The sequence below is a fragment of the Chiroxiphia lanceolata genome, chromosome 1, assembly GCF_009829145.1.
Source record: "Chiroxiphia lanceolata isolate bChiLan1 chromosome 1, bChiLan1.pri, whole genome shotgun sequence".
In the NCBI taxonomy this organism is placed as follows: domain Eukaryota; kingdom Metazoa; phylum Chordata; class Aves; order Passeriformes; family Pipridae; genus Chiroxiphia; species Chiroxiphia lanceolata.
The window spans coordinates 94262798-94286116 of NC_045637.1; the positions used below are offsets into that span (position 1 = coordinate 94262798).

The following is a 23319-nucleotide window of genomic DNA, read 5'->3' on the forward strand; positions in this document are numbered from 1 at the left end:
TTTGTTTTAACAAGGTAAGTGTGCTTTCTGAACACCATATCAGAGACATCTCCATTTGCTTGACTTTCAGTACTGTGGGTGTTTGTATGGGGACAGAAGTACCATAACCTGTGCAATGAGTTTGGCAATTTGCTTAGCTAGGATAAGAGAAGAAGAAATTGGATTCTTTGACAGACAGCAAGGATTTAGAGAAGTGTTAGAGGAGCTGAGTTTTGTAGTTGTTCCCTTCTGTAATTGCGTCATATTTCCTTGTAAGTGTGGATGACTTCAAAATCTTCTTCACCAAGTCCCAGTACATATCACCTAAATTTATGATGATCTTAGCTTGCATTTTCTTGAAGCACATTTCTTGCCTTGTGGTTGCCAAGAAATAGTTGGAAACACTGCTGAAGTGTCTACATAAGAGTTCTTTTCCTTTCTTTTAAAGTGAATTAACCAAAAAAAAAAGGGGAGAAAAACCCCAAAAACAAAAACAAAAAACTAAACAACAGCATAATTACCTTTTACATTTAATAAAATATTATGATTTTAGAGAGACTGATTCATGATATTTGAATGCAAGGAGTTGATAATATTGCTAGATGAAGTGTTAAATCCCTCCAAGATCTTTCCTGCTCATAAGCTTTATTTCACAAAGAACAGTGAGTAGACATTATACTTATAACCAAAAAGTTAAGATCATGAAAAAGTGTCATTAGATGCTCAAAGTGATGTGTCCTCTCCCTGAAAGTGAATATGTTAATAGCCACTCATATGTTGCCTTCCAAGATCCAGGAAAAAAATACACCTGAGCATCTCTCTCAAGCTGAAACTATGATACTGGAATGTCTTCCATTACCTTGTGCTACAACATATTAATGGAAAGAGTGATAGCATTTAAACTGTGTTTCTCAAATGACACAACCCATGCCCACCTCTTTGGATATTGTTTCCTTGTTCTAAAAATCCAAAGGAAAGGCAGAAATATTTTCAACTAAATATTGGCCCCTGTACCTGTCTTATCACTTACGCTTCTCCCTCTTTCCACCAAGCACAAAAATTCTTTTATATTTGCGGTTTATGTATGGTCTTATGGTATTTTCTCTTGCTATTTGACTAGTTCTACCTTTATGTGGTATATTATGCCTCTGGGGCAGAGTGCAGTGGAGGAGGATGTTTAAAATTAGGTGCAAAATTATAAAATGCTGATAAATATTTATGTAATGTGTATTTAAAATCAGTCAAAATCAAGAAATTACGATACCAAATCACAAGCCAGCAGAGCTGCTTCATGCTACCAGAGCCCTGTTGGAAGAAAATACACTGGATTTGGATTTTCTGTTAAAATCTTAATTGTTTCTAGATCCCACTGCCCTATAAACAGAACATAAAGTAACTATTTTAATGATAAGGTAAAATAAATATAATTAGATGCTATTGGGACATTTTCAACTAAGTCTATTTTGTGGATGCAAGAGGCTTATCATGAGACACAGAGAAGTTGGGATGTGTAGGATATTACCTATATTGTACAAAGAAGGGGCTTCCTGCTGTGGAAGACGTACAGTACCCTCATCTAATAAAATGAAGAATATTTCTTCTAAATAAGCTCTGGTTAACATAAATGAGTGAAAACTATGTAAATCACAAATATATTTCAATTTATATTAATAAGAATTTAAACAGTTTAGAAGGTGGGTCACTGGCAAATCTTAAATGCCATGGAAACAGCATAAGCTTTAGTAGCAACGATGAGATCATAGGCAAGGTATTTAAAACCAGCATTGAATGATCCTATGAATTTCTTGACTGCTGTGCTTAATATTTTTAATCTGAAATTACTAATAAAAATATATGTTGCCCTGGCAGATTTCAGGCACAGGCTCCTAACACGAGGGGGGGGGGGGGGGTAAAGCAAATGTCCTACTATCTGTCGCAAAGGCAAAGCTGTACCATATTTTTTTGTGGGTATTGAAGGCCAAGAGGGACCATTACAGCCATATAGTTTGACCTTCTACATCACACAGACCAGAGAATTTAACTCAGTGATTGCTGCCCTTGGGCTAAATTTCAAAAGTGGAGAGAGATTTATTCCTTTCTTTTTTTTTCTTTTGATCCCTCAGTGTGCTAAACTCAATCTGGCTCTTTGTTAAAATTAAGAGACTGTAATTTTAATTTATGTTTTGTTTTCAGAATGCGTACATACATGTATATATATAAAATACACAGGTGTGTGTGCAGACACACATTTAAAATGCTTTTCATTTGTCATAATAGTTGGCACCACCATAGAGATGACCTCATATTTAAAAGGGTATATAGACTGACAGGAAAACTGGGAAAGGATGGCAGAAGGTAGCATGACCTTCACATGCAACTCATCATGGGCCTCTGTGGTGAAGTGTTTATACTTGATGTTAAGTCAGCACAGGGAGGGATTAGAGGCCTGCAGAGAGAAACAACTTGCCTCACCCTGAAGAAATTGCCAAAAATGTAATGCAGGACAGAGACTTCTCGGTTGGGGCTCATTTTATAAAGGCAGAAACAGGCCAGGCGCTCAGCCGTTTGCAGGGCTGTTGAAAACTCCTTCCCTGTGCCTACTGTGGGAAAAGGCTGGGTAGAAACATGCATGCTGAGGAGCAAGTGTGGAGCCGCCTGCTTTGCTACTCACTGCATCTGTGCTGGATTGAAGCTGCAAGGCTTTTATCTTTTACTTCAAAAAGTTATTAGTGAAAATTCCAGTGAGATTATTTTATTTTACCTTCTGTGGGCTAAAAATAACTTTTTAAAAAGTCTGAAATCACTTTACGTGCTCTAAGGAGTGTGCTAAACATGATGGGATACTGTGCGAGCTTTCAGCCATTTTGTGTTTACTGCCAGTGAAGACCCTTGGCCACCCTCAGAGAAACAATTTCTGTTAAGTGGTCCATTAAGTGCTGTAGTCTGATTAATGAGGCAGACTTATTTATTGTCACTGGAACTTGACCTGGAAGCTTATTTTAAAGGAAAACTGCAGTGGAAAGTTATCACGCTTTGGATAGGTACATACTTAAGAAATAAGACTACATAAAAATGAATTTTTATTAGTATAGCTACCCTCTCTTTCACAATTCCCATAACAACCGTGACCAGTCTGAATGACCTCCCAGTGGGCCTTTTTATTGATACTTCCCAGCAGGAGCTTCAGTCTGATAAGTAGGTCAGGATTCAGTTGGTCTGGTTCCCATTTGAATGCATGACGAAACAGGAGGATTTCAGCTTTTCTGTCAAAAAGGTTCTTCTCTTTCATGTTCAGGTTATCTAATATTTAGAGGGCAGGTGCAGGGGTTAAAAAAAAAAATCACAGTGGGGAGAAGAATATTAAGGAAAAGAAAGTATCAAAATTTAATCCTCTTAGTGATAGCATGACTAATAACTCCATAATCTGTACTCTGCCATTTCCTATCTACCACAGAGTTGTCCTGCTGCAGATAGTTCTTAATGTCCCAAAATATTTTGTATCCACCTTTGATTTATGAAGTGATCTTCCACTTTATCGGCATAGCACTATCTTTTTGGAGTGGAAGAGAGGGTGTGTTGATACATTCTGCCCTCCTCCGCAAAAATGCAGAAGGTCCAGGGGGCAAAACTGAACTTGCTCTGACAATTCCTGCTTCTCCCTTTTCTCCACGTGCCTTGTCCTGGGAAGGGAGCTCATGCAAATTTCCCAGTGCCCCTCTGGCACTGGGAAAGGAAATTTAATCTAATTTACTAATTCACCCATAGGCTTATGATGAATAGAAAATGAAGAGGTGTGTCATCTTGTCCAGTGAAGTTGGGGGTGATGAGCTGAAACCAACAAATATATTACAGAAAAGATATCAAGCTGGACTAAAACCAAATTCTCATTGGTGAATTATTAGTCCACTGTTCATTATGATGTCTAGTTTCAATCCTAATGAGGTGGAACCTGATGAGATAATTACTTTGAACTATAGGATTCTGTTTGCCCACAACAAAAGCTTATAGTATGGTATCATCTCATCAAGCCCTTCCCTTTTTCTCAAAAGTTATTAGTTTTCTTTTAAATGGGATGTTTGTCTTTTCTCATTTAATGAAAATGGCACATTGACTGCAGATATCTCCTACCTATCAGGATTTATCTAAAGGTAACTACCATCTGTAGATGGTTCCTGTTCAGTCTGATAGAGAAAAATCTCAAAAAAAAGGAATGTTGAAGCAATATTTACAGGCAAATCTGGTACAAAGTTGGTGCCATGTGTATTGTCTGGTACAAAAAGGATGTAGTGAACTTGTGTTATTGAAACATTTTTTGAGTCACATGTTTCACAGAGCATATATTACATAATTTGCACAAAGTGGATTGCTAGCTGGCAACCACATTCAGCTAACTGGCAACATCATTGAGGCGAACACACCTCAAGTCTGTCTTGCATCTTGCCTTTTCTGACCATTTGTTTCAGTCTAGAATGTAGGAGCATTTCTGAATATACAAATGAAAGAGTTCCTGAATTTTATTGCTTTGCCCTGTGTTGGGAGGATGCATATATTTCACTGAGCAGTTGCTCATAGTTTTAGGTGTTTTTAAATCCTCTTTCCACAAAAGTGAGCCTCGTCACTTTGTTCAGGAACCTAGAATTGCTGGATTTACCATCATTTGATAAGGAAAGGGGATGAAGGAAACTGTCTTCAGACCAACAATAGCAGGAGTATTTTTCTGTGGGTTCCAATCTGAAGGATGCAGCAATATGTTATAGATAGAGCACAGGACAAGTAGTCTGGTACCTGCTTATCTTCTTTTCCACAAATATCACAGACTTTGGATGAGGCACTAATTTTTCTGTGGCAAAAGCTTCTTTGTTAAAAATCAGATTAATACAATACAAATCTTGGGGTTGACAGAGGGCCAAATGTATTCCTATTTTCAGAGAATCTAAGACTGAAGGAGCTCCAGAAGAGCTGTGTTTATAGCAATCAAGTGAGATTCATTGAGGAAATGGGAGGGTGTGTTGAAACATTGTAGAACTAAGGAAAAATGAGGAAAAGAAGCAAAATGGATTAGTAGTTAGGATGGAAACAAAATTTAGCAAATGAAGAAAGGCATTATCAAAACCTTAAATACAAACTTACATGCTTTAAAATGTGGAGGCAAAAATGAAGGCATGTATTTCTTCCACTCATTGATATCTCACACCAGTAATGGCATTAGTACAGAACAGTGGCTTCTTTGTATTTTGAGGTCCTTGATTTTCTCTACAGAGACACAGACAGGACTAACTCCACAATGAGGCCATAGGAACTGCCATTCTTGATAAAACCGGCTTGCTATCTCGTCTCCACATAAATTCTCGGCCTTTTAGCCAAGATCTAGTGTAGTATCCATTCTTGTCAATTTAATGCCAGACATATCTCTAGTTTGAGGTCTTGATATTACATGGGTATAATATCCAAGGTAAACTTGGGACTTGCTCTGTGCCTTGACATAGCAATGCAGTGCCCCTGAAGGATCAGGGTGATGGGAGGAGTGAGTACTAGTGAATGCAGAGACAAAACTGTGAAAGCAAGGTGAGCGTGCAGCAACATTTCTCAACAGTATTTTCCCAGGCTCCAGTGACCCATGGTTCAAGGACTTTCTGGGCCACAGCTATTCTTTGTGTAACCTCTTTTCCAGAACTTTTCCAGATTTTTCCGAGCCAGGTAAATTTTGACATTCTGCAGCAAGGAGATCGCGGTAACCCTCTCAACACACTGTGGAAAGAAGCATCCCTTTCTCTTGGCACTGAACTCCCTACCTGCCTTTTCCATTGGTGCTCCTCTAGTTCTTTTTCTTTCAGAGACGTTGAATAACCCTTCTCTCATTGACCTTCTTTATGAGCAACTCAAGGTCTGTGCCGTGGCTCTTTAAAAACCTATAAATTATGGTTGCAATACGAATACAATTAATTTCGTTTAATAGCAGGCTGTGTAAGAAAAAAGCTAGCAGGAAGTTAAAACAATGATACATCCTTCAACAGACATTTCAGTGTGATTAAGAGACAATACAGGAGCTATTAACTATCAGACTGCAATGAAGTTAAACAGCTTGTTTTGTTTTTACTGGAAAGCAGAAGGACTATAAAGAATTTTAAATGTTCTTCAGATCAGGGCAAAGGAGTTGCTAAGAAGCTAATTCCGCATGTAAAAACCTTACTGAAAGGGCTGAGGAGCTTGAAGCTCCTAAACTCTTTTCACAGGGAATAGGTAGGAGAGTTGTGTAGAGAGACCATTTATAGCTCTAAAATTCCTTTTCTTTGAAGTTTGTTCTGTTCTTACAATTTAGACAGATAATGCTATGGTACTTGCTCTTTGTTGGAAGAACAGAGGGAAGAAACAGAAGTGCTGAACCCGGTCAGACCCCCATGGATAAGCCCTGTTGGCATCTGGGGCATTGTAACCATGCCAGAGCCTAAGCAGAGAAGAACTTGGAAGTTCCCAGGAGAACTGGTGAAGATTCAGGTTTTGTCAGTTGAGGAGATGCAACGAGGACATTATGGAGGGCATAGGTGTTTGGGAAGCCCTCTAGGCATTGTTTTCGTTTTCATATATTTTTAATGGTTTCAGGTTTTTGCCTCCAGGATAAGATAGGTTTAGGGAACTCGTAGAAGCATACAGCATCTTTCAGAAACCCCAGCCTACATTTCTTTAGAATTTAATACCTTTGCCAGCATTGACATTTTTTTATTAAATTATATATTGGGGTTTTTTATTTGTCTGCATGCTTTGGCACTGGCTGTTTTGAATAAACTTATGCTTCCATAATCCCGACTTTTTGTGCAGAAATGCTATTCTGTTTTAGCCACAGTGTTCAGGCAAGATGTGCTGACTAGCTGCAGGTACTTTTCAGCACTACTGTCTCCAAAATAATCTTCAGACCGTGTCAGTGTCAAATTTGCGGATGTTTAACCACGAGTCCCAAAGGCTGTGTTCCTGGCTGTAGAAATGTCCTGTACCTATTAGAACACAGGACTGGGAGCAGGAAATTCAAGCTCCAATTCCAGGGTTTCTTATTGACTTGCTTAGTGTTCTTTTGCTGAGAACACTGAAACCACCAAAACCACCAGGTGGTTTTAGCCTCCATGAAACAAGTACAGTGTGACCCAGTGTGCTGTTTTGAAACTCAGTAGGATTCATCAGTGCAAGAAATTTCTGAATGATAACTTTAATAGTAAGGTTGGTAATTGAAAATTTCTCAATAGAGTAACTATTACAAATGTTATAGTTGTAATTTTATCTAGCTTGTTCCCCACTAAAGGAACTCAGTTAAATTGAACTATTTCTTCATATGCAGTAAAATATTACTGCTGTGGCAAAGTCATCATCCAACCTGTGGAGGAGGTGATGCCCAGTTTTTGCTGTGCTGTGAAGTGCTGTACCAAAGCTTTTTGTTTCCCCTTCCTCTGACCCTCCTTAGAGTCTTCTGAAGAAATTACAGAGAGAGTTGTGGAAACATCTAGCTTTAGAAATTCAAGCCTAGATGGCAACATCCACAGATACCATGTGGGGTGGCTGGCTCAGGGACTCTTGCCTTTATTATATATTCATGATGATGTGTTCCCCACCCTCTTCTTTTACACAGCCTCATCCCCTCAAAATTTTATCCCATCCAGTGTATTTGCCCCACACAAATAAGGGGACCTTAACCTCATACTCCCATCTACCTCTTCTGTCCCTGCAAACTGTCACAGTAACATCCCTTCACTAACATTTTTTCTTTTACAAAAACACAGATTAAGCCTGTGTTTGCTTAGTGTCAAAATATACTTGGAGATGCTTGATAAAAGTCTGCAGCCATGATACTGCTCTCTCCACATTGCAACTATTTACGTGTAAGATACCTGTGTCTGAGTATTGCAAAGCATTTGAATTAGAGATTAGAGGGATTATCAGCCAATGCTCCTGGCAGCAGCTGAGGATGCAGGCTCGGGAGCCTTGGCTGAGCACTTGTCACTAAACCTGCACTTCCTTCCTCATCCAGCTTCCTGTTCAGCTCTCAAGAGCGTTTCTGCTCTGGGCAATGGGTTATTGACTCAAATGTTTGCCTTTTACTCTTGGTTGAATCTCTGAGTGTTTCCAAGCTGTGGTATGCTGGCTGCTTGTGACACCCAAGTGTGTTCAAAACACTACCCAGCTGGGGAAGAGATCACTGCTCTCTTCCCAGTGGTGGTCCCTGCTGCTGTAGGAACTGTCACTGGGAAAAAATGCATGGGTCTGTGGTTTTTAGTCTCTTATGGGCAGAGTCATCTCTTGTAAAGCCTTGCTTTGGCCCTTTTCCAACTGGGTGAGGTTAGAAAACAGTCTGGCAGCAACTTCCATGGGTCTTTCATGTCCGACAGACTGGGCCAGGTGGACTGTTTCACTCAGGAGCTCATGTGTTTTGCCAGCCAACTTCTTTTCTACGCTTAATGACTTTTACAGCACATTTTGGGCAGCTCCAGTTAATCTCATCCTTTCATCCTCCTGTGATCTCACTCAGTTTCCTGGAGAATGAAGTGTGAAGGTGCAGTTGGCTTATTCTGTACTCTAAACCCTCTGGCTGCCAGCGCTGGAAAGAGGAACACATGGTAGTGCTCCAGCTTGTGCTTAATTCTTGAGGTGACTGGAAAGGTACCTGTCCTTACAGAGATCAGTCCTCCACTGGAGAAATCTTGATGGCATCGGTATTTCAGTGTAAATTAATCTTAAATTATAAGCTCTGGTCTGTATATACAAAAACATTCATTCAGCTACATGCTGAATTTATGCAGGATTTCTTTTTTTTTTAGAAAAAATGTGGAAAACCATGCAAATATTCCTAGAGAATAAGCGAGCAATTACTATATTTATGTAAAGAGGATATAGAATACACAGATGGCTGGTTTAGTGTCTACTGCTGTATTAACATATGCAGAGAGATGCTTCATGTACATATGTGTAGCAGTAACTGAATATTAAAATTGAACAGTCATGTAGCACTCTCTATGTTTTCCCTCATTTTAAAAATCTGGCCTGCTTTATTTAGACAATGTAATGCTATTCTTTTCGGAACGTCTGTACAATATTTACTGAATTCATAAGTCAAAATATGAATTCAGTTTTCATAAATTGAAGAACACTTACCATTTCTGTCTCATTTGTTTGCATTTAATAGAAAATTCACAAGTTGAATAATAAATTTTGAAAGTGAAAAGCATTTCATGAAAGAAATTCATAAAGATATCTAGTTCAGAAAGGATATATCAGATGGAAAAGTCCTCAATATGCTAGAATAATTACAAACTCCTTTTAATAAAATTTATTAATGTGATTTTTTCAGATGTTTCTTAAGATGCTCATATGGAGCACTTAAAAAGTTAAAGACTGTAAACACTCCACCTAGGGACTGGAATCATTATTTGGACCATCTTTAAAAGTTCTACCATTTATTCAATAGTCTGTAATTGGCTTTATGAGCTGTAGGATTTCATTATGCAAATACCTATTTAAGATTTGTATGGACTACAATTAAAAACACAGCTGGAGAAAATATGTTATTTTTGCATGCTCAGTAGACGTACTCCAAAGTGAAGTATCTCCACTTCTTAAAATTGTTTTAGTTCAAAACTAAGTTAAGAAAATTACATTTTTCCTATGAATACCTGTGTTGCCTTACTTTCCCCCTCTTATTTTCTTTCTAAGCCTAACAGTCAAGGACTACCACTGAATCAGGATAGAGAATGAGACATGCATTCACTATTGCATATCATTGTTAAGGCATGTCAGGGCATGTTCTTGTGAGACCTTTTCTTGCCAGCATCTTCAATAGGTTATATGCACCTATTTATATAAACATAAAATGGCTAAATTTCATGAGAGATTTTTGAAAGAATAACCTGTCAAGCCTGATGTGTCAGTAAATTATCTCCTTGAATCCTTAGATTGTCACAAGGGTTAACTCTGCAACTGTTAACAAATACTTGCCTTCATTCTGCCTTTTGTCCCCAGTTGCAGATGCTTCATTTGCCTGCAGTGTGATCTTATCAAAGGGGTGCTGTCCCCTTGCACTGTTTTTTATGGAAGTTTAGTGTACAGTCTATGTTGACCATAAAAGACCATAAAGGATTTTCCTGCCCTGCGTTTTCCATCAATGGAAGAAGCATTTTCTATCACATTTGAGGTGCAAATAAAGTCTACAAGAGTCTCTTCAGGACACTAATATATAAAATTTTCACCCCACAGAGTTATCATTCTAGTGTTAAGTTGCAAATGAAGTGGAAAATCTTCTGTGATAACAAGACGTAATAGTGAAGCAATTGAATTGGGGGCTTTATGCCCTTTCTTTTGTGTCTTAGGAGAAATCATTGCTAGTATGAAATGGAGAATATTTTCTTCTTTTTCACAGCAGTGGTAAGAATTTTATTTTATAGAGATTAAGGTTGTTGTATTAAGCTTGTTCATGTTCTCACCTAAGAGCACTAGCAGTAATATTGCAAGTTATGTGTTGTTTTGTACTCTTTATCTGAAGGTCCCACAACAATATAAGGTGAAATTACTCTGTGCTGGAAACTAATCACATGTTTTGTATCTCGTTCCCTGATGTTGCCAGATTGTATTAATCATAAATGTCAATGAAGTCTCCAGATGACTTCCTGGCAAAAGGCCTTCATCTCAGCCTCCTAAATTCCAAGGTCAAGAGGAATGTAACATTCAGAATAATTATTAGCATTATTTTACCTTGACATTTCAGCCCTGCTTTCAGTTTAGCATTCCAGCCAGGCACTGGAGGGAATTGCCCCAATTAAACCTGATTTTAACCTATCTAAAGCCCTATATAAATGTGCTACCCTGTTTTTCTAAGCAAGAAATACTTCTTGAAGGAGAGAAACTTTCATTAAAAACATTCGAGATTTACTGTCAGAAGAACAAGCAATTTTTGAATTGTACTTTTCCCCCTAGGCTAGGATAATAATCAGTGCTTCTCATTTTCAGAGGAGTAAGTGGTTGTGCTGCCCTAAAGATTCTTTCACCTTTTGTTTCAGCTAAAAGGTCAAAGTTATAATTTTATCTCATCATGAACTATTAGTGGTACCTTGTCAAAATCTTGTTATTTGTCCGGGATCTTGCACCCATCCTTTGTACATACCTGTATTTACTTTATTTTTTTAACATCATATCAAGTAATAGGGACAGAATACATTGTTTGTTGGGTTTTTTTCCCAGCAAAGAAAAATGTTTTTACCAAAGCACAGACGAAAAGAAGACATAACCACTGTGCCACACACAACCCCATAGCTATTTGACCTTGACTGGGTGGAGAGCTGGCAGTCTGTTTCAGTCAAACAATTTTACTCAGTCACTTCCTGCAAACTTTTGATGACCCTTGTGATTTCGGAAGTCTGTGTTGATAATGAGGTAAATAACTGTATAAATGTCGTTCACTGTAAATTGCTCAGAAAGCAGGTGCGTACAGACGAACCACAGGCACTGGTTAGTCTTCAGACAGTGGGGTTTTTTGGTACAGTACAGAGAATAAACTCAGTTTCTATGATGAGCACAGTTTATTTCAATAGTGTTGTTCCCATTTGATCCATGACAAAGTTTTGCTGTAGAGAAAAAAATGGAGCCACGGTGCAAAAGGATATACAACACTGCATAACTTTAGCTCCCTGCTCTTATTGGTTGCTATTCCTACTGTGCTATGCCTTTCTGTGAAACCTTGAAGAAGAAATTGTTTTGCATGTTTTGGGCTGTAATTCATGGCTGCTCTCCAGCTGATAGCAAATTGCTATTTGCATCTGTTATGGTTGTGTACCCAGTTTGTGATTTGACACAACCACTGCGTCCCGTACTGTTTCAATGGAAGTGAATTTTATTGGCTTCCACCTAAATTTGACTTTGGTACTTCACCTAACTGGAAAATAAACTGATTGATGCTGACACTCCTTTTCTTCTAGCCTCTAGCTCCATGCAGATTCATACTTGAAATGCTTTTGTCTCTAGCACAAACATGCTTTTCCTCCTATTCTTTCTTTATTTTTAACTGGAAATCTTGCATAAATATCATATGAAGGTATACTTCACTGCATAAATGTATAAAAATCTGAAATGTTTATTCTCCCAGAATTTTCAAGCAAATTTGACATAGCTTTCTTAAATGCTGTCAATTTTGACATGACTTATAGTTAAAAGTTAAATTGTACACAAATATCAGAGCACTTTTTATGAAAAGCTGGTTAAGCAATGCACCTCTGTAATGTACCATGGAAGTCCACAGAAGTCTTGAGCCCATTTCCATTTTCCCTTTCCTTCCCTGTTTCCTCCTATTAGATATTTACTAAGGATAAATGACTAATCTTTGGTGAGTTTATGGCCAACAGTTCCTGACCCGTCTTGAGTTAGCTTTCAGTGACTTAAGCAATGCTGTGATTAATTGTGCTGATAAGAGAACTGGAAGCTTCTTTCCTCCTGCCTGTCAAGCTTAACAAAAGCAGTGAATCCAAAGAACATGGCGGGGGTAGAGAACTGATACTGAACCCTGTGGAAACAATCCTGTGCTGTCTCAACTAAGGATCTGAACCATTTTGTAAATAGAATGAAATTTATTCACTTATTACTTCATTACCTAGGTGCTGCAGTAAAGCGCATACATTGCATGCATATATACATGTAAGCATATAAAAAAAGATGTTGCTGGTCTTTTGCATCATAATTTTTACTGAGTACTGTATGGTGTTGAACAAGAGTATAAAAAGCATTCCATTAAACAACTACTCCTTCCCCCCCCCTTTCCCTATGTTTATAATGTATTTTTTAATTATGTAACATTTTCCCATCTGAATGTCTCATTAGTGCTAATCTTCCCTGGAGAGTGGGAAAGAGAGATACAGAAGATATAGCTGTGACCCAGGAAAGCAAGGTTTTCTAGACCCTCTGTTGTGCAGCTGCTGTGTATATTCTTTTGGGGATGTCTGCCTTTTGGGGTTTGCTCTGTATTCCTTCAGGATTACCTGATGCCATAAAATCACTCTTCCTTGTACTAGCATTTCCTTCTATGTCTCCAGCAAGCCCAAAACTGGTGGTTTTGAGGGCTGAGAACACAAATCTATCACTCTCTAGCAAGCTCCTTGATTTTTGTTCAAGCAGTACATGTTCTTTCCTCTCCATGTACTGCAGCCCTCAAATTCACCTTTTCAGGAGACCATGTTCTGGTGCCATTTCTAACTTAATTAGTCCTTTTTACAGTCCTGCTTCTAAGCCCTTGGAACGTAAAGCTTGGGAGGTAATTATTTCCATCCCTGAAGAGAGGTCTTTCAAAATCCCTTTGCATCTTGTGGGTTAAGTGTTTAATGTTTCAGCTGGAGATTGGTAAGCACAAGAACAAAAACTGAATGGAATGCATTGTGTTCAGTGCCCATCCATTTTAAATAATTTTCCTTTTGGCCCTAAACTTCCTTTTTTTATATATAAATAAAATGTATTTGGAGTTTCCAGAGAAGAGGAACTAGAGATTATTTTTCCCCTTTTCAACTGAAATAAGCACAGGAGTGTCTGGCTGATAATGGATCTGCAGCAGTACAACTCCAAGGCCTCCCTTGTCTGTGTTTTTCATTAAGTTTGTATGTCATCCTAGTAATATAGAAATGCTAACAAAGGAGTGTTGTCAAGTGTGGAGGAGCAAATTGATTCAAATCTATTTTTGGAGTCAAATAAATTTTCCTGAAACATAAAAAATAAAAAATTACTTCATGCTGACAAGTAGTCCTAAAAAATTGGTCTGTTGAGGTAATTTATGTGTGTGTACACACACAGGTAGGTATTCTGGTCTGGCTTTTTAGTTTCAGACAGTTATAAAAGTGATTGAAAACAAAAGAAGTTGTTTGGGAGCACTGCTTCAGTGAATCAAAACTATTAGGGATTTTACTGTTGTGAAAACAGAGTTTATTTAATAGGCCTCTCCAAAGTGGTTTTTTCCCTCTGCCTCCAAGCCAGAGTGGACACTGGCATGTGAGATGATTGCAGGCTGTGAGTTTTCAAAGAGGTTTAAAGTAACAAGACCACCCCAGTTGCTCTGCTAATGCTGCTGCTGCTGCTGCCCTTCGAAAGAATTCTGTAAGTGTTTGAATTGCAGAGGCAGCACAGTAATTGAAGAGACTTGCTCAGGAAACAACTTATGAATGTTTCCTTACCCGAGAGCTCTTTGGTCAAGAACATGAAAGCAAATGTAGCTTAAAGAAATCTAGTAAAAACCTTAATGTAACAGCACTGATTTTCTGATTTGTGTTTTTTCTGCTGTGGTTTTTTTTTTTTTTCTTTTCTTCTATTTTAATATATCCTCACTACCTTTTCTAACAAATTACAGTATTCCACCCATTGCCTAAGAAGTTTGAAAAAACCCAGTTGAGCAATTAAACAGGTTTCCAACCGCTTCTGTTGCAAAGCCATTGGGCTGCATGGAGAATATTCTGGCAACAAACAACTGATATCATTTAATGAGGTGTAACTGAGTAATTTGGGGCATCCAGCAGGTTTTTGCTATAAGGGGCTACATCAGAGGGCTTCTTTATAAAGTATCCTGTGATTGGCTTTTGGAGTTGTCCTCACAGAGCAGTTTTGAAATGCATTGTGCTGATGCTGAACTCTGGGCCCAGAGCTCCCTTTTTTCACTCATTTAATTAATTAGAGAAAAACAGAGCCAGAGGATAAGTGACTCTAAGGTCTCATATTTTCTTTTCACATTGTATTACTTACAAAGAACTTGAACATGGAGAAGGTGACCTTACTTGTAATTGTAACATTCCTTATCTTTTAATATGAGCAAAAATATTTTGTCCTTTACATTCACATACTCTCAGAGTTATGGGTAATGAATTGCTTTAGATTTGGATTCTTCTATAAGGAAGATTGTGTCCATCTTCCACTGCAGAATTGGTCATAAATTTTCCAGATTTTTGTCTCATTACAGTAATAGCACTGTTTCAAGAGCAGTTAGTGTTGTACACTTCGTGACACTGCTTATATACTCCGTGGGTCTAAAAACATCTGTGATGTGATTATTAAAAGGGACAGGCATGGCCACTAAACTGAAGACTACCAAATATTTTTGCCCTTTTATTTTTCAAATACTAAATTGAAATGCATTGATCCATGTAATAGCCATTTCTCTAGCATGAACTGCCACCAGGTCCATTTTTTCTTGTCGATGGTGTTTGAGTCCATAATACCCTGGCTCCAAACAAGCCTTCCCTGCTTTTGGAAGAGTCCTTCCCAGAAAGCGAGTCTGCTTGATCATCAAGCCTGCTCAGGTCTTCCCCAGAGGGAGAGAGCAAGCTCTCACAGGAAAATGGCAGAAGAATGATATGTTTTTGGCTTGGTTTAAGATATTACTTTTAAAAATTAATCACTCGACTAATATGGAAATTTATTTTGGAGAGTTTTTAGGAGGTTTTTTTTGTTTCGTTTTTTGGTTTTGTTTTTTCGAATAGCTATGGACAATGTTGCCTCAGTTGGCAAGATGACAGAGAGCTGTGGAGATGCTGCAAGTGCAGTGCTGCAGCGTGGGCAGGAGGCAGGTGCTCTGGAGCAGTTCCCAAGATGCCCACTGCCCTTTGGAGCACTGCCTGTGAGTGGCCTGAGAGTCAGTGCCCTCAGCCACTGCCCTCCCACACCAGCTGCTGGGCTTGCCTGCTCCTTCCACCCATTGAGCAAGGAGCAGGGCAACAACAGGGAAATTTCTGCCTTATGGAAGTGCAAAATACAGGTTTAAATATATGGTGCCTAGTACTGGCTGCTGAGATAGAGATAGATATAAAAATGGATAGATAGATAGATAGATAGATAGATAGATAGATAGATAGATAGATAGATAGACAGATAGATAGATTGATAGATAGATGATAGATAGATAGATAGATAGATAGATAGATAGATAGATAGATAGATAGATAGATAGAGTGTATGTGAGTGAGGATAGGGAAGGGGTCTACTGGAAGCTTCCTCTTGTCCCATATTTTTGCCTCCTGCCAGAGGGTGTCTGTGAAATCACTGCTGTGAGCAAAAATGGCACTCCTAAAACATAAGAAGCTGTTGAAACACACGTCATATCAAAAGGCAGGTAGTTAATAGGAGGGCTCTCCACAGAATGGTAGTAATATAGAGGTTAAATTTGATCAGTTAACTACAAAAATTAGTTCCACTTCCAAAATGTGCCCAGTAGTTTGAATCAGTATGGTACCATGACTTCATCAGTTCACTAATATTTGAGATATTTGTTTCTAAAATTTACACTGTTGGCTTTTGACCACTTTTTTTTTTTTTACTACTGTGTTTCAACCTGATTTTCTTCCAAGCCCTGACTATTTTGTGAGTGATTCTTACTGCTACTTTATAGAGAAGGTCCACAGGTAGTTTTTCATCATATTCATGAAGATCACAAGAAGAGGTCTGTTTCTTTAACTTAACCTTGATGACTGAACCTTGAAAGAAATATGTTAATCAACACCCAGTTGCTTCAATATTTATGCTGAAATAATATCTTGTGACTGGAACTCCTTTTAGATAAGTGTGATTTATAACCCATTAACTTCAAGTGTTGGAAGATGAAAGTAGATCTGGGACTTTTGACAGTGCACTCAAAACACCACCTAGTATAAACCAAGACTGAATGAGGGTTTAGGTGGCTATGTCTCCTTACCTGTGAGCAATGATTTTTAAAAAGCACTGTATTTCAATCAGATAGTAAAACAATAAAGATCTACATCTGCTTTTATACATAGGCCATGATGGAAACTGTACTGGAAAAGTTGCTGGGAGGTTAGCCTGCTGATGTCTACTTGCTTGTTTGATTTTGAGGGAGTTTTTTCCAGGTGTAGATGCTCAAGTTATGTACAGATACAAATGCAGTTATAAGGACTGCAGTCGGGCAGTTTAAATTATACACATAGGATAGCTAGGAAATACATTTTGCATGGGCAAAAAACTTGAAATATTTTTCCAGTACTTTTTAGGCACCTATGGAAACCAAAAAAAAAGCTAACAGAAAAACAAAAGTCTGGCAATGCTTGCTCTAATAGCTGAAAGCCTGGGGCTGGAGCCAAAGGTCTAAAATAGAAATGGGCAACATAACAGTCTTTGCTGGTGAGTAATATAAAGCCTCTGTTAGAGTTCCTAACTCAGATCAGTCCTAAATATAATAGCAGGTGAGCTAGGAAACAGTGGAGAGAAACTTGTGAGAGAAGGAGCAAATGAGCTGCATTTTTCTTGGTACACTCTATCAGAGAACTGACTCATTGACTAAAACTGGTTAAACCAGGATGCTCAAGCCTTCAGGAGTTAGATGCCTTTACAGGCATCTGTTTAAGGAAAACCCACACCTTTAAAAAAAAATACCATTCTACTTTAATGGGCCAAGTTGTCTTATCCAGAAAACTTTGATCAAAAACTTTGGTGATTCTTCAAAGCTGACTCTAACCACTGCGGGTAGAAAGCCAAAGTGAAAGTATGTGAAGGTTTTCATACCTCCTGCTTTCCTTTAAGTTGAAAATGCCAGAAGAGGGACTTTCTCATTTCCTGTGCGGTTGTTTCCCCTGTTTCTCCTCATACTTGGAGTCCTTGGTGAAAAGGGGCTTGTGATTCATGATTGTGAAACCTGTTTGTTGTTCAGAGAGAAATGTGACATGAGCAAAAGGGTGATATACGCTAAGAAATAGGTGATACTATTATTCCCTTTGTGTTTTCCCACCACTAGCATAAACTTGGGCATAGTAGTGATAAGTACTGAGGCCTACCTGAGGCCAACCTACTACAAATCCCCTCATCTCATCTGTACTTAATGGAAGTAAATGATGCTCAGCATCTCACAAGACTTGTCTTCATACCTTGGTTTAAAAGAGTGGTTAAGTAAGTTACAGGAGGGCTTTCCGCTGTCTTTTTCAGAAAGGTCATATTTTCCCATCCCCTTCCTCAGAAACAAATCAATTTGAGAAGAGTCCTGAGTGGTAACAGAGAGGGGCAAAACTTTACCCTGTCAAGCCAGCCTCTGTAAAGTCAAGGAAAGCAGTGTTGGCATGTGAAGTCAGTCAGTTCAAGGGGGAGTTTAAGTGCTCTCCACTCATCCGAAACTGTCTCGGGAAGTTTTATGAAACTCTAGAAAGGCAGTTGTAAGATTGTAGTGGGTGGGAAGACCCAAGAAACTGGGTGGAGTGGTGAGAAAATTTTAAGAATAGCTGGCAATTAATCTTAGCTCCTGGGACTTAGGGACTTTCCAATGCTGGCAGGTCTCAGTATGTGTGTTGTTATTCAGGCTGCATGCCAAGAATATTTAATGCTGACTGCCGAGTGTGTTGGAGAAAAGTCATTGTGCAGACACTGTCACTCAAAGTAAATATGCCACACCATAATCATTGGTTCAACAGTCATTTTTCAGACAATGAACTCTGACATTTGGATACCAAACGGAACAAATAGAAAAAGAGGTGGGTGGATGGGCAAACCTTTGAATTTTTGGTAGTTAAGACCATTAAATCTGTTAGTATATATTGTCTGTACGTGAGTCCTGAGATGCTGTTGCAGTTTTGATAATTACAGTTCTGTGAGAGGGTGTTAGGGCACATGGGGAAAAGGTGATAGTCGAAATAACAATGGCCCTTTCTGGTGAAAAAAAACCCCTGTCTCTTTCCTCAAAAAATGTACAACATAAAGCAATAAACCAGAGAAAAATTAATAAAAGATGGCAGAAAAGAGGAAAACAGTTTGGATTTAATGTAAAGATGCAAGTTGCCCTGCAGATTTCAACTGAGCCTGGACTTCAGACCTTATTTTGTGTAATATGCTACCTGTCAGATGTGATAGACTGGGATGTGTCCTTCCCACTGCAATACATCAGTGAGTGCTTATGGAATGAGCCTACTTAGAGAGCTGGGATGAATGCGGAGACTGACTGAGCAAATGAAGATATGGAGGTCTCTTCCTGAGCTGAGCCAAGCAAAGGTGCACAGCTATGGGAAGTGTGTGAACGTGGCCATGCTGGCCTTTTGGGCCACACCCTGCTTTTTGCCCCACAAATGTCCATTCGAGGATCTTCCAAGGCACCTCATCAACATCCAGGGCCACCCACGCTGTACACGGCACAGGGTGCCCCTGACGCTAAGTGCTCCGTGGTACCTCCAAGTCCCGCCTGTCACCCTTCAGCCCTACCAGCGTGCTGAGGCAGCTCCAGGAAAAAGGGAGAAGCAGGAGATGGGCAGAAAGGCAAACACACTGCAGTGAGCAGCAGCCTCTCAGTGATTGCTGCAGGGCCAGTTGGCTGCCTTATCTTCGAGACTTGACTTGATAACCCCGGCGCCAGTGCCGAGCTCTTGCAGATTATCAGCCAGTCACTGCCTTAGATGTGCAGGACAGGATCACTGCCACACTTTGTCATGGTCCTTGAGGGAATACATGTAGTGCTCCAGGGCACTTTGAGAATGTCCTCAATTATTAATAACCATTATGATTTTTTTTCTGTTAGACTCTGAAGTCTTGCTAGTCATCATGGATTATTTATACACCCTAGTGCTGATTGCACCAGTTTTGTATCACTAGCCCTCCAGTGCCTATCTTTCTGCCTGGTATCCTTTTTCCCATACTAGACCACAGGTGTAGTGAGCTCTCTGATCAACAGATATATACTCTGTTCACCCCATTGTAGATACAGCTGTGGTGTTGTGACTTCAGAAAGTTCAACCATGTCCTTAGTTTATCCCAGGTGTGTTTGTGGTAAAGCATAGGTAAAGGATTAAGAAGGCTCAGCTTTGTTGGTGACTCAAGGTTGTGACCCATGGAAGTTGTAATGGTATTAATGGTATTTTTCATCCTTTCTGATGTTCAAAAGTTCCTTCTGCTCATCCAACTGGTGGTAAGGTGTTTCCCCTTCTTCCCCCTCTGCTGCTTCTCAATGATAGCTTGATGCATGTCCATCAGCATCATGGCTTCCCTCCCAAAGAATATGTGAGACAGCTTGTTCTGAAGGCAGGATCACCTCCAGCTCGGAGAATTACTATTCCTGGTCTTATGAAAGCTGTCTTTTTCTTATCCATCATTGGAATCCAGCCTGTATGTATTCTTTTGGCAGCCTTTCCCTCCCAAACAGATCCTATTTCTGCCTGAAAAATACTGCCATACTAGAACCAGCTGGAAATTTTCCAAATGGATACATAGGTGTGGCCATTGCAGGTTGTCTTTCTGAAATGGCAGTCTTGTGCATGCTGCAGGGCTGTGACAACGCAGGCATTACCCTGTTTCCAGCATTCACCACACAGAGCTGACTCACAGCAGGCTCTGTGGGAGACAGTCTCAAAGGTGAGTTGTCTGGAATGCCAGTTATGTGGAGCTTTGTTGGAGGTCCCACGGTGTACAGGAGACTCCTGAGGTCTGATGTATTGATGGAGCAATGAAGGCTTCACATCTTTGTCACTGTGTGTGGATGACATTGTGTCTCCTGGATGTCACCAGAGCACCCTTCAGAAGCAGCTGAGGAAACCAGTTCTAGCAAGAATAATGACGCAGGAGAAGCTTAGGTTAAATAAAGGAGCAAGGAACAAATTAAGAGGAGATTGGAACAAAGCAAAGAGGGCAGGTTCACAGGTACTGAAAGCAGTAAGCATCTGTCTAAATAAGTTTATTGTCCACTGGTTAGTAACAAACAAACAAACAAAAAAAGAAACTCTACCCTTCCTTTAATTGTCTTTTCTTCTGCCACTGTATGAAGAAGAAATGTATTCTCTGTTTGCTTCTATATGAAGAATAAATGTTTTACACCACAGAATTACACTGCAGAGAAAACCAAGCAAAACAGCCCTTCCCTGCTGGCACTGCCCACCTCCAATTAGCTAACTCTACAGTGCTGGGCTGGGGAAAAAGCTTCTGGGCCAGAGACCTTGGTGAGGGGACAAGAATTAAGTCCATAAGGGGTTGAGAGTGCACTTTATGGGTAATGTTAAACCAGTTTAAAGGTTTAGTGCATTCAAAAAGACTATTCCTTTGCTATATTCCTTCTGCAGCGAGCAGAGAGTTACACTGGTAGGAGGGGTCTCAATGTTTGAAGGTCTTCGTTTCTGAAAATTTGCATAGCCTCAGGAGCTGGAGGTTGGAATATGAGGCTGGGGGAATGGGATCCCTGCTTTAGGTGGTGATCTGCTACTGGAAGAGCTAAACCTACTGTGCGGAACTGAAATCTCTCTCCGCTATTACTAAAATTCTCAGAGCAGGTTCCCATAAGAGCAGTGGAGGTGTAGCCAGCCCCAGGTACCCATGGCTCTAAGAGTTTTAGGTTTACTCCTGGAGGGTTGGAGGCTTGTCTTCAAAGCCAAGGCCTGAAGCAGTTCATGTAACTTGGAGAGGACTAGGGCTCCAGAGGAAAGCTGAGCACCAGGAGTTGAATGTGGTAATAGGAGCATTTTTAATGTTGAAGTTCTTCTGAGGGTTTTACTGTGTTTAAACATGGCTAATTTGTAACACTGTTTTCTTTGCTAGTGGGATGCAGATAGCTCCAAAACAGTCATAAAAGCAGATAAAATAATTTATAGAGAATGTGTATGCATATTAGATTAAAAAAATAACCTATAGGCTTTGTGGTATATAAAATGTTAACTGAATGCTTGTATAAAATTGGCATCTGGTGTCGTCAGCAAGACAAGACTACAGACAGTGATGAGACAGTGATGTTACTAATGCTATTGACATGCAAGAAGAAGCAGTGGGAATTCTTCCCTTTTGTGTCATCAAAATCTAAGCACATGGTTAAAGCCAGAGGAGGGTGTATCTGACAGGGAAGAGCACACTAGGATAGTGATTTTCTGTAATATTTTTATGTTGAGTTTTTCCCATTCATTTTCCTATGAAGAGGTTGGTTTGTTTAGCCTTGAGGCTGAAATTGGCTGTAATTTCCATAGACACCAAATTTTGTGTGTGTGGTACAAGCAGTAATATTTTCCCAAAATATTCTTGCCAGGCTTGTGAATACAAGAATTCAGAGGTGCTAATTTCTGGAACGGGTAGTGACAGTGTAATTGGAATTGGTATTCAAAATTCAGATAGAGTAAACGTGCCATCACCCTGCAGCCCTTATGAGGAAACCCCAGAATTTTTGTTATATGTACAGGTAGCCTAACACTATCAGAAAAGATTCCTCAAGCACATGCAGAGAGTAGGACTCAAATTGAGCTTTGGGTATTTTTTAAATGAACTCTCATTTCTGAGCCATAATGTGTGACACTCCTCACCGCAAGGATGTCTCTGCTTTAAGTGCTTTACTGCCTAGCAGTGAAGGAGGAGGAGTAGTGTTGCTGAGGACAGAAGGTTAAGGAGTAACCTGATTGGGGAAGAAGCCAAACTAAACAAAGGTTTAGAAATATAGCTGAAAATAGTACAACTTACGATTTTCCTCCGCCAGTGGCTGACACACAAAATTTTTTGTTCTTTAAAACCACAGTGAACCATTCCCAAAAAAGGAAGTATAACCTCTGTTTTCTACACTTCTGTCCTTCCCCTCATCTGGGGAAAACCTGTCCTTGCTGTATTTCTCATGACACATTTGACTGGAGGGTTTCTTCACAGTGTTTCTGCTGGGGGCTGTTTGTTTTATCTTGCATTTTACAGGAGATAACAGACCAGTATGCTGCATAGATTAGAGTTGGCAAATTTTGCCACTGATTTCTTTAGGCACAGATAAATGCCTTAGTCTCCCCCTCATGTCTATACTTAAAGCAAAATTTTAAAATGTCTGTTAAAGGGATCTCTGAGTGATCTCTGCATTTCCTTTGGTTCCCATCTGGCCACGTGTGCATCCTAATGAGACTCACTAATATTAAAAGTGGAATTTGGAGTGGAGCAGAGGCCAGCCTAATAAATCTTCTGTTAGTTCAGGCTCTGAGGTGATGTGGCTGCACGGGGTGGGGGGAGGAAGGGCAGAAGCTGGGCGTTGGGCCTGAGGGACCGAAAAGGAAGTCAGCCGTGGGCAGGCAGAGAGGCAGAATCTTGGTTGCTGAGGGCTGGAGGCAAAAAACAGCTTCTGAAGGAGTGTTGGGGGCAGGAGGGTATGCAAAAAACAGGCTGTGGAAATTTTGTTTCAGATGGCTGTACTGCAACGAGAGGACGAGTGATTTTGAAGCGAAAAGTTCTTTATACATAAGAGTAGAAACTGAGAATATATATATATAAAAAATTTATAAAATATTAATGCCTTAATTTGGAAGCCTCTTCCAGGAAGACAAAGCAATCAGTTTTTCTTCTTCTAGTACAGCCAAGATTTTGTGCTGACCAAGCTCTGACTTCAAAGCTGGCTGTTTTCTGAGCAGGGGGCTGGGCCTTCTA

General features: G+C 39.6%; 1 pseudogene; it reads left to right on the plus strand.

Moving 5' to 3' along the window:
- Positions 1-5319: 5319 nt before the first annotated feature.
- On the plus strand, positions 5320-5481 carry LOC116781216 (annotated as a pseudogene).
- Positions 5482-23319: the final 17838 nt, after the last annotated feature.